At 38.2% G+C, this 10,835-nt stretch overlaps 1 pseudogene; it reads left to right on the top strand.

Moving 5' to 3' along the window:
• Positions 1 to 3,157: 3,157 nt before the first annotated feature.
• LOC149831848 (F-box protein At5g46170 pseudogene) lies at positions 3,158 to 4,822 on the top strand (annotated as a pseudogene).
• Positions 4,823 to 10,835: the final 6,013 nt, after the last annotated feature.

Genomic DNA, 10,835 nt, shown 5'->3' on the forward strand with positions numbered 1-10,835 from the left:
TACTGTCAGATTGTTAAGGTGGAATCAGATCCAAGATCGGCCTAACTAGTGGGTCCCACGTCCCATCAAATGAGCAACAGTCAAAATAGAATGGGAACTCCCAAGACCCCCAATCAAGAAGATCAGGATGCCAAGACTCTTAATCCAAATGAGATCAGTAGGACTAATGTGGTTGGGAGACTCCTCCAAGATGACCACGTCAAAGAGGTTGGGGGCGCAGATTGCTTATGTGGATCAGAATTGTAATCCAGCGATCAAGGAGACTAAGTCTCATAATCAAATGTAACTCTTTCTATATATCAAAAAAAAAAAAAACTCTCATCTCTGGTAGAGTGAAGAGAGATAGAGAGTCGAACCACGTTACAACTTGAGCATGTGTGCATGTCAATTTTGACAAGGTATTAGAGCCCCTCTTATCTCACGATCGGTTCAAGCTCTTCTCCCTAGTCGTTCAAGATTCATGTCAAATTTAGAATGCTCTCTTCAAAAACCATCACCAATGGATGCAGAAAAGAACAATATTACATCAGGTTTGAATGATCATTTTCCCTTACTCCCAACTCTAACAAGCCTACAACATTTTTTGTCTTGGGACAATTTTCTCTTATGAGAATCATAATTTATCCCACTATTAAAAGGTACTGTCTCATGGGGTTTGTAGATGGATCAAAACCTTGTCAGGTTGAATATTTGAATGTGACTAGAAAAGAGTTTGAGAATATTTGAATATGACTAAAAAAGAGTTTGAGAGAAATCCTGAATATGTTAAGTGGGAATGTATAGATCATTTACTGCTATAAGTTGAATCATATCTTCATTGTCAGACAAGATACATTGTCAGGTCATGGGATTACCCAACTCATACAGTGTTTGGAACACCTTGAGAAAGACCTATGCTGCTCACTCCAGAGCTGGGGTGCAGCAACTTAGGTCTCAATCTCAATTACAAAATCCATATCACCTATTACTTTCATAAAGCCAAAAGCATAGTTCATCATCTTACAATGGCTGAAAAACATGTTTCCAACGAGGATCTTAATATGCATATCCATGTGGGACTTCCTATGAGCAAATATAGGTTCCTGAGAACTATTATGAACACTAGAGATGACCCCATCTCCTCTAAAGATCTTATGGGCATGCTGCTCATTCATGAAGCTCAACTACAAGAACTTGTAGAACCTAAACCACCAGCAACCAATTTGACCTACAAACCATCCAACCAAGGGTAGTCTCAAGGAGGGCATGGCAGCCAGACTCAATTTAACCCCTCACACAGTAAGGGACATCCCTCTAATCGATCCAGTCAAAGTCATGGATACAATCCCACGACATCCAATGGTTCATCAAATCCCATAATATGCCGTGTATGTGGCAATCAAGGACACATTGCTTCCCAGTGTTGGACTACCTGCCAAGAATGTCGAAAACAGGGACATGGTGCTCTTAAGTGTAAGCTTTTTAAATTTCAGAAAGAACTTGATTCTCTGGAAGCATACAATGCAACAATGATGAATCACATAGAAGATGAAGTGTGATTTTCTGACTCAGGAGCTACACATCATGTGATCGCGGATCTGAATAATTTATTCCTTCAGACAGTATATCAGGGCAATGATCACATGAAAATCAGTAATGGTTCTCACCTACAAATAATAATGTTGGTAATACAGTTCTTAGCACTCTCAGTTCTAAGTTTGTTCTGAATGATATATTGCATGTGCCTGCTATTACTCATAATCTTTTATCAGTTCAGAAGTTTATTAAAGACAAAGATATGTTTTTTTTAATTTCACATGATCAATGCATTGTTAAGTATCACAAAATAGAAAAAGCAGTTCTATAGGGTATCAGTGATCACTGCCTCTACAGATTGGACATTCCTAAGAAAGGGACAACGTGTGGGGTGTCCACTTATGTTGGGAAAAAAGCATCTATTGAGCAGTGGGATTGACGGATGGGGCATCCTGCGTTTTGCATAGTTCATCAAATTTTGAATAAACATGGAGTTCATTTCATGCACAATAATACTAGTTCTTTGTGTGACACATGTCAAATAGGTAAAAGTCATGCTTTACCCTTTGAACCATCTACACAGAAAAATCATGGACCTCTTGACTTACTTTATTCTTATGTGTGGGAACTTGCTTCTGTTCTCAACACTAAAAGACATTTTTATTATGTTACTTTTATGGATCCTTTATCTAGATTTACTTGGATATTTATTATTAAGAGAAAAAAACCAAGTCTTTCTTGTGTTTCAAAGTTTTCAAAAACAAGTAGAAACTAGATTTGGTAGATGGATAAAAGCTCTCCAAAGTGATTGGAGTGGAGAGTACAAGTCAATTTTCACTTAAAATCATGTGGTATTGGGCACTGAATCATGTACCTACACACATAAGCAAAATGGGCGTGTTGAACATAAACACAAACACATTGTTGAGACAAAGCTTACGTTCTTGGCTCAGGCCAGTTTATCACAAAAGTATTGGGATTATGCATTCTCCACTGTTGTCTATATAATTAATAGACTAACGTCAGATATCACTCATAAGAAATCTTTCTTTTAAATCTTGTTTCAAATCAACACTAATTACAAGTTTTTTTAAACCTTTGGGTGTGCTTATTACCTTTGTCTCAGATTGTTTAACAATCACAAACTTTAATCTGGAAGCAAGAAATGTTTATTTTTGGGCTAAACACAAGGGTTATATTTGCCTTGACCTTATGTTTGAGAAAATCATCACTAGTCTAAATGTGTAGTTTGATGAAACTGATTTTCCATTTAAGGTTTCTTCCAATCAACTTCCTTTTGCATCACTTGGTTCCTTTCCTTGGTTTGTTGAGTACAGTTATCCCTATGTTGTCCCCATCACTGCAAGAAAAATATGAAAATTTGTGAGTACCGAAATAATTCGTTGCAAATTTGTGATGGATTAGCTAGAGAAAACTAGTCGCCTCTAAAATTGGAATTAGCGATGGATTTGCGCCATCTCAAACTCTATCGCAACTTCACGACGAATGAGTGACAAAATAATTTCATCCTTAATTTGTGATGGAATATTTTTGTCGCTAATTTGTCGCTAATTTTTAATTTAAACTGGCTATTCTAGGGCGCGAAATTCTCCCTCTCTCTCTCATTACCGAGTGGCTTGGGATGTCGATGGTAGTGGTGGACCACTTTGATCGGCTTCCTGACTCCGTGATGCTCCTCATCCTAAACAAGCTAGGCCACGTCAAGGCCCTCGGCCGCTGCTCTGCCGTCTTTGGGTGCTTCGCCTCCCTCCTCCCCCAGTTCGACTCTGTTGTCGTTCACATCGACTACGTCATCTCCGACGACAGCGATGACCCCTCTGCCGACGGCGGCACCAAGCTGGGCGGCGTCCTTGCTAAGCTACTCCACGGCAGCATTCTCCGAGCGATCCAGGCCATCCAGCAGATGATCGGCCCCAAGCGCGTCATCCCTGCAAAGGTCTCCCACCACTCCCCCTGCGAGGTCCTCCGCTCCTTCAAAGAGCTCTGTCGGCTTCGCATTGATCTCCCCAGTGGTGAGCTCAGCGACAATGGCGGTGCCCTCCTCAAGTGGAAGGCCGAGTTTGGAAGCTCACTCGAGAGTTGCGCCATCCTCGGTGCCACCTCCTTTCGTCGATGGCCCGCTGCTGGCGACGATCTCCCCATCGATCCCGCCATTGAAGCCGAGAGGGACCCCAATGGCGGCCTTGAGGACCAGGGAGGCATCCCAAAGTCATTTTATATGAACGGTGGGCTAAAGCTGCGCGTCGTCCGGATGATCACCTCGTTGATCGCCGCCTCCACCTGGCATTACCTTCTCCAGCAGATCGTGGCAGAGCATCCAACGCTCGATAGCCTGATTCTCATCGATATCGACAGGCAGGAGATGCTCTGCATGGGGAAGGAGCAGCTCGGGGAGTTCTGGTGCTCAATATGGAAAAGTGGTGTCTTACTGCTTGTAGAAATTGTTCCTTCGCTTGGGATTGATCCAGTGCTCAATGTGGAAAAGTGTTCCTTCGCTTGGGGAAGAAATTGTTTCTTTCTTCCTTCTTTTATTCCTTTTAATTGTTCCTTCACTTGGGATTGATCCAGTGCTCAATATGGAAAAGTGGTGTCTTGCTGCTTGTAGAAATTGTATCATGGCAGTCTGTCATTGTAAAGTTGGAGTAGATCAGAGTATCTGATAAAAACTCTCTTACAGTTGCATTTGATGTCTGGTATATTACTTGTTGCTCTAGAGTTGATATGTTTCCATATACATCTTATTGCAAATTATTGTGGTATATGTTTTCCTCAGTTGTCAGTAATTCTGCCTTTTATGTGCATCAGGTCTACCATTTCTTTATAAGTTGTTTTGTTTTGGGTGTCTTCCTTGTTTGTGGCATAAAAGATTTGGATCGAAAGCATGTAAAGGTATGGCCAGACATCTACCTGCAATACTATCGTCAATTCTTTTTTAATTATGTGGATGCATTTTAGGACTTGCTCTGTGGTTTGGTTTCTTTAACAATTTTGAAGGTCAGTGAAATAACTATGAAGTGAGGTATTGTATTTGTTTCAATTTTAAGGTATACTTAATGATTGTTTCGGTAATAACTAGATGTATACACATATCTCCTGTGAAACAGGTCCTTCTGGAGCAATTCCTTTTATTTATCAGATTCCTCAAGAATTTGGTGATCAGGATCTTGCAAATGCTTTCCAGTCTTTTGGTCAAGTATTGAGTGCTAAAGTCTTTGTTGATAAAGCAACTGGTGTTAGCAAATGCTTTGGTAAACAAACTCTTCATCTTATTTTATTTATGATATAGATGCAGTAGTTATTTCTCATGATAAATCAACTTTCATTATATTTTGTTTATCAATACTAATACTTTGTATATGTATTTTTTATGTATACTTTGTCTTTTATACACAACTTATATAAATTGTATAACGAAAAATGTTTTCTCGATATTTATATTTCAAACATTTTTTTTTAATTTTTTTTAAAATTTTACAACGGATTAGCGATGGATATTATCCATCGCTGATATTTGGTTTTGCGATAGAATGTAATCCATCGCTAAAATAGCAACATAATGTAATCCGTCGCTAAAATAACGATGGATTAGCGACGAATATGTATATGTCGCAAAACCAAATCCGTGCTTATTTAGCGACAGACTCACGACGGATCATGGTCGTCGCTAATCCATCACAAATTAGCGACAAAATCAGTGACAGATCAATTTTGTTGCTATTTAGCAACCAGGAAATTGCGACTGACACAATTCATCGCTAATCTGTCGCCAATCTATCGCTAAATGTATTAGCGATAGATTTGTGATGAATTAGCGATGGATAGCGTCCATCGCTAATCTCCATTTTTCTTGTAGTGTATCTTTATCTCCTATTATGGGCCCAACTTCTCACCTTGTTGACCCATCACCAGCCCAACATACTGCTGAGACTAGTACGAATCCAGTCCCTAACCCAACCCACCCACCTAATTGTGCTCATCACATGATCACTAGGTCTCAAACTGGTTCCCTAAAACCTAAAGCCTATCTCTCCACCATATATCACATTCCCTAAATCCTTCTCACTAAACTTTATCAAGACTCTGAACCCACTTGCTTCACCCAAGACCAAAAGAAGAACCATTGGTGTCAAGCTATGGATGATGAATTCAATGCCCTTTTAAAGAATGACATGTGGACTCTTATTCCACCACAACACAACATCAATGTTATTAGGTTGGATTTTTAAAATCAAATGGTAGGTCAATGGAACCCTCAAATGATATAAAGCCAGGCTTGTTGCAACATGTTTTAGTTTGGATGAAGGAATTGAATATTTTGACACTTTTAGCCCTATGATAAAACTCCTTATTATCCGTTTTGCCTTCACTGTTGTTGTCTCTTCTGGTGTCCTATTCGTCAGCTTGATGTCTATAATGCATTTCTTCATGGAATTTTGAAAGAAGAGGTATACATGGCACAACCTCAGGAATTTGTTGATTCTAGATTTTCTAACCATATTTGTAAGTTACATAAAGCACTTTGTGGTCTCAATCAAGCACCACAAGCATGGTATCAACAATTAAGCTCTTTTCACATTAGCACTGATTTTGTCAGATCTCATGTTGACACTTCATTGTTTATTCTTCATAGGGACAAACTCTTTGTTTATGCCCTTATTTATGTTGATGGTATCATTGTTATAGGCAGCTCTTGTAGCTATTTAATTCACATTATTGATAGGTTAGGTGATGAGTTTGCACTTATAGATCTCGGTGACTTACACTTCTTATGGAGCATTAAATTCATCTCTTCATCTGATGGCATGTTTCTTTCCCAGCAAAAAATACATGTTGGATCTGCTGAACTAGACCAACATGATTGGGGCAAAACCAGTCACCATGCCTAGGGATGCCTCCACTAAATTATCACTTCATGATGGTGACCCGCTTAATGATTCAACACAGTACAAACATATTGTGGGTGCCCTGCAGTATCTAACATTGACCATACCTGACTTAGCCTATGTGGTCAATAAGGTTTGTCAATCCATGCATTAACCTACCATAATTCAATGGACCATGGTTAAGAAAATCCTTCATTATATCAAGCATACTTTATACTACAGACTCTTTATTTCTAAGTGTCATGACTTCAACATCTCTGCCTTTTCAGATGCAGACTAGGATGACAATGTTGATGATCAAAAGTCTACTCGAGGGTTTGTTGTGTTTCTTGGTCAGTCACACATCTCTTAATTTGCTCACAAGCAGAATATTGTGTCTTGATCTAGCACTAAGGTTGAATATCAATCCCTATCTAACATGGTTCCTGAGGTTCTTTGGCTCACATTTTTAATGAAAGATCTTCACATTGCTAGCTCTGCTCTACCCAAACTTTGGTGTGACAACATTGGTGCTTCGTAACTTTCAACATATCTTGTATTCCATAACAGCACCAAGCACATTGATATAGATGTTCATTTTATTCGCGATCATGTAGCTAAGAACCATCTCCAAGTTTAGTACATCTCCTTTGCGGATCAACTGGTTGATCTCGTGAGTAAACCCCTTTACATTGTCTATTTCAGTCAACTTTGAGACAAGCTCAACACCCTACATAGGCCGATGAGCTTGTGGGGGTGTTAAGGTGGAATCAGATCCAAGATTGACCCAACTAGTGGGTCCCACGTCCCACCAAACGAGGAACAATCAAAATAGAATGAGAACTCTCAAGACTCCCAAATCAAGAAGATCAAGATGCTAAGACTCCTGATCCAAATGAGATTAGCTCAAGAAGAAGTTATGATAGGACTAATGTGGTTGGCTATGTAAACACCTCAATTTTGACCAGGTCATTATAAAGTTGTCACTCATCAATTCTACTACCAAGGAGGAATGAGAGTACAAGAAAAAATAATTTCATGAGAGGACCAAAAAACCTCTCACAAAATAAATCAGATAAACGTGATTTATTTGGGCTCATCAAACAACAATCACACCAAGATTCATCTCCCAACGTCCCAGCATAAAAGGTCCATCACAAAAAAAAGACTATCTCCCTTTATAGCCCGTATTGTCCAAACCTAAGGAGGAAGTTAACATGTTGATTGTTCAGTCAAATGAGAAAAGACTACATCATCAAGCTCAGTCACGAGTTCATCATCCAGTTCAGGTCAAGTGTTAGTCAGAGACCTCTCCAAAATGCCTAAGGTCTTTAGGCTCAAAAGAAGGATAAATGACTCAAGAGTCATCCCATGTACCGGCATATGCGAAAATATGGAAATTGATGAAAAATTGCCTTGCGCATGGGGTACCAACCATTCGAGGGACTGATCAAAAGTCAACATGCATAAGAGAGTCTCTTTCAGTAGTGCCAAAGGTAGAGACCCAGGGTCTAGGTTACGAAGGACTTGAACAAAAAAGGAGCAAAAAAAAAAAGTTCACATGGGTCTTGAAGGATCACTTCAGAAAGGAGTCAACCATCATCAGCTTAGTGGAGAGTCTGAATGCATCTGAGAACACAGGATTGACACTTCCTCTACATTAACTCTGACTAAGCTCACAAAGGTCCAACAACAATTCAGGCCCTTCCATCCCTCATTCTAAAAAAAACTAGCATGCACAGAAAAAGACAATCACAAGTCAAGGCAAAGTCATAAAGCTAAGGAGGAAAAATGACATCTTGCACGAGTCACCATCCCACGACCCCAAGTAAGCGTTCAAAATATGGATTCTGTAAAATAGTATTTTGAAAAAAAAAAAAAAATCAAAAAACCAAAAATAAAAAAATAAAAAATTTTGAAAATCCAAAAAAATAAGAAAAGCCAAGAAAATTCAAAAAGATTTTTTTTTCTAGGGTCCAAGATATCCTCTTTGTTGCAAGAGCATGTTATTCATGTTGATAAGATTAATGGAGCTTTGGTCAAACCTTTTCTTTGTTTTCTCTTGTCATTTTCAATGATGCATTTTTTTGTCAAAATCATATGGGGGCATATCAAATGAGTCTGAATCTATGCAAAACCTAGGGATAGGGTATTGTAAAGCTATCCAAAATCTAAATCTCTTAAGTAAGAAGAAACCTCTAGCAGTCATGCATACAAATTCCAAAATAGCTCGACTTCGTTTGATAAGACTTCTAGACACTTGTCTGACTTCATTTGGGAGGACCCATAATGGTCTTCACATCTTGGTTGTCCTAGACACTGGCCCGACCTTATTCGGCGAGACCACAAAACGACCTTCACACCCAATCCTCCTTGAACTAATCTGACCTTGTTCAAAGGAGGACATAACTTTATCATGATGCAAAGCATAACATTAAAATATTATTAAAGGTCAGAGATCTTATCCCAAAATGAATCTAGCTTTCTTTAAAATAGTCCTTCCCTCAAGTATGTCTCTACACTCGAGAGTCTACCACATAAAACATCTAATTCTTAGGGTAAAATAGAACAATAATATTATGAGGCTAAGATATTTTAATCTAATAATTCTAGCCATAAACATATAAGGATCATTTATAGGGCCATGAAATCATTATCAATGCATGAGTGTAAAGCGTGTGGAACCTACCTAGGTAACCAAATCTTCAGAAAAATGATCAATTATTAAATACCTTCGATGCTAATCTGCTTCATAAGTTAGCCTCTCCTAATGAGTATTTTTGTTTACCTTAATAGGGTAAAACATTGAAAAAGCATAAAAAATATAAAAAAATGCCTAAAAAAGAAAAATACAAAGAATAAAAACAGCAATGCATTTAGGCTAACAACTACTCTGAGTCCATGGTGAGATGGCAGGCTCCAATCATGAGATTGCCTTAAGGATAAATGTTAAAATAGAAAAACATGAGCTAGGAGAAAACAAATACTTACCTCTAAATCTATGGCAAGATGGCAGGCTCTGATCATATGACCTTTGGAGGCAGAGGTTGGATAGATAGGGGCATTCCTCCTAGAACAGAAAACCATGAGACCCATGGTTGTTAGGACTTAGGTCAAAGGATGACAAAAGTGAGAAATAAAATCTTTTTGAGCTACGACAATGATTCTAAGAAACTTACCCAGGGGCAAGAGGTGTAGTTGAATGCATTCTTATTAAACCCAAGTCCTTCAAAGTTCAAGCCTTAATAGAGATCATTAGACCTAACATAAATGCCTTGAGACCTAATCGCATGTCCCTATAACTAGTCGCTTGAAACCAATACGAAATTAAAATAAAATATTTTCAATGAAGCTGAGTGTCGCTATCTTAGACCAACTTGAGAAGATGAAAGTCTAAAGTATAGGAATCTCAAGTGCAGGAATCAACTTGTTACAAAAGGTCCGTCATTTGTAACTCTAAGGAGTCACACTGCATATCATAAAAGCCTGACAAGACTACCAAATGGTGTCGACAATTCAGTTGTCCTTGCACTGGCACTGACCTCGCTCGACAAAACCATCAAATGGTCTTGACAATTCAGTCATCCAAAAATTGACGCGACCTCGCTCGACGAGACCACATATGGTCTCGAAAACCCGATTTACCTCCTAATATTGGCTCGACCTTACTCAACGAGATCACAAAGGGTCTCGAAAACCCAGTTGTCCCAACACTAGACCGATCTTGTTTGGTTGAACTACAAAAAAAGTCTTGACAACCCGGTGGCACCAACATTTTGATAATCTCTATAGGTGTCTACTTCTTTGTCAGAAATCAAACCACATTCGATTAATGCCAAAGAAGGGCATTTGTAAACACCTCAATTTTGACTAGGTCATTATAAAGATCTACTAATTTAAAGTTTTGGACTTTAAAACTGCATTTTTTAGGTTTTTGTTCAAAATAGTAATTAAACTAAAAGATTTTAGCTTTCCAACAAGCTAAAAATAAGGTCAATAAGATATTAAAGTAGAAAGTTATGATGAAAACAATGTAACAAGTTCAATGAAAATCTTATTTTTTAGGTAGGGCCCAATATGAGTATATTTTTTACCACCAAAATGATTAAATTTTATTTTTCTTATAAAATATAAATTAAATTTGGGAATGTTATCTTTTCAACGCATCAAATGATGCCTCAATCTGACATCTAGACAGAAAGTTATGGCTAAAACAAGTTACTCTATTATAACGGATCCAAAGTACGACTTGATTTGAGTGTAGATATTTAAAGTTCTATTATCCAATCGGTAGGAAACCTCATTCATATGTGCTATTTAGATATAAACCAATCAAAAGTTCATTATTGTCTTTCTAGAGCAAAAAATAAATAAAATTTTATTCTACCCAAAGTCCTATCCCAAGTAGAACTCTTCTTGGATTAGTCATATCCTTTA

The sequence above is a fragment of the Nuphar pumila genome, chromosome 7 (genome assembly GCF_984573655.1).
Source record: "Nuphar pumila chromosome 7, dmNupPumi1.hap1.1, whole genome shotgun sequence".
NCBI lineage: Eukaryota > Viridiplantae > Streptophyta > Magnoliopsida > Nymphaeales > Nymphaeaceae > Nuphar > Nuphar pumila.